The sequence below is a fragment of the Chrysochloris asiatica genome, unplaced genomic scaffold (genome assembly GCF_000296735.1).
Source record: "Chrysochloris asiatica unplaced genomic scaffold, ChrAsi1.0 scaffold00153, whole genome shotgun sequence".
In the NCBI taxonomy this organism is placed as follows: domain Eukaryota; kingdom Metazoa; phylum Chordata; class Mammalia; order Afrosoricida; family Chrysochloridae; genus Chrysochloris; species Chrysochloris asiatica.
This window is the reverse complement of record NW_006408671.1, coordinates 421,097-422,907: the sequence shown is the minus strand read 5'-3', so window position 1 is coordinate 422,907 and position 1,811 is coordinate 421,097. Positions and strand designations below refer to the sequence as shown.

Here is a 1,811-nt window from a genome sequence, read left to right as displayed (position 1 = left end):
AAAACAACTGTATGTTGTTGACATTGTTAAGTACTGTTGAGTCAATTCTGATTCATATTGACCCTAAATAGGGTTTCCAGGAGCAGCTGGTGGGTTTGAACAGCCAACATTGCTGTTCTAAGTCAAATGTTTATCCTATAGTGCCACACCAGAAGTACAGAACAAATGCATACTCAGGTGTAATTAGAAAGAGCGAGAGAAGTTGTATGCTGAAAACTAGAAAATATTGATGACAGAAATCAAACATGTAAAAGTAGATAAATCTCATGCTTTTTTTGCATCACAAATAAGATTTTTTATTTGTCATCATTAAAAGTCTGAATTTTAAACAGATTCTTGAACTGGTGGCTCTTAGGCATCAGCTTGTTCAATTTTAGCACCTGTCTCTCCAGTAGCTTTTCCAGAACTATTGCCTTCACCATGAAGCTCCATGAGTTTTCCCAACTCAAACTTGAGCTTCTTCAGCATTTTTACTTTCCTAACAAACATAACAAGGAGAGGGTAGATAGACTGGCAGCCTTCTTTATGTCCTTTCCATTGCTGTCTGGAATCAGTTTATTGACCATGTCTTTCAAGTCATTTGTCTGCTCTTCTCAGGTCATGATTTCCATTTTTTTTCTTCCGGATTTGATGGACCTTTTGGTGCTGAGCATAAGATGTCTTATGAATCTGGTTATTGCGTTTTTTAGTAAAACCAACACAGAACAGGTGAAGCAAATAACCATCTGCAGTCTTGACATCAACATGAGCTTCAATCATGGTCTGCCATTTTTTGACCATGGAGCACATTTTGTCATGGGTAAGATCCATGCCAAGGAGCTCTGCTAGCGTAGTGGTTACGAATTAGGCTGAAAACCACAAGGTCAGCAGTTTGAAACTACCAGCTGTTCCAAGGGAAAAAGATTAGGCTTTCTGGTTCCGTAAAGATTTACAGCCTTGGAAACCCTGTTCAGGTTTGCTATGGGTCAGAACTGACTAGATGGAACCTAACAACAACAACAAAAGATCCATGCCATGAAAGCTAGTGAAACAGTTTTTTCCCTGAACATTCTCAGTAATTAGCTTGGATTTTCTAAATGCAACTTCATCGTTGTGCAGATCAGCAAGACTCACTTCAAAAACGCGACCCTTTTGAGTCCATTAGATGCAATTTTGGTTCTTTGAGTACTTGTGACTAGTGTTTTCCCAATATTTCTTATATACATACCAATCTTTCTTAGAAAATGGGTCAACCACTTTCTTCTTGGCTCCTTTTGTGCCACCTTTTATAAGGTGCTTGTTCTTGCCAACTGCCATGGTGCTGGTCAGAAAGCCAAAAGACCTCATGCCTTTGGATTGGAAAAGTTAATATAGTAAATATTTTAGTTGTGTACAAATTTACATATAGGTTTTACACATTTATTGTCAACCAGCACATTTTTGAAATTAATCAATTTAACTCAAGATAGTCCTGAAATTACTATATAAATGAAAGTGACTTTAAATTAATAAAATATTTTTTTAAAAGAAGCATAAAACGAGAATTACCATTCTATTCTATTCTAAGTCTAAAGTATAACTACAATACTAAAGACTGTTCATTGTTTGCAAAGAAATGGACACATAGATTAAATGAATAGAATAGGGAAACTAGGAATCTACCCACACAAATTTTCCTAATTGATATTTGGTAAAGGCACAAAAGTGGTTCATTGGAGAGAGAAAAAAAAAACAAAAAACAATCTTTTCAGTAAATGATATGACAGCATTTGAGTAGCTGTAGGCAAAGTAAAACAAACAACAAATAAATTAATTTGGCATAAGTTTCATAT

At 35.6% G+C, this 1,811-nt stretch overlaps 1 pseudogene; it reads right to left on the bottom strand.

The window, feature by feature from the left end:
• Positions 1-324: 324 nt before the first annotated feature.
• Positions 325-1,296, bottom strand: LOC102818435 (annotated as a pseudogene).
• Between the last annotated feature and the right edge of the window lie 515 nt (positions 1,297-1,811).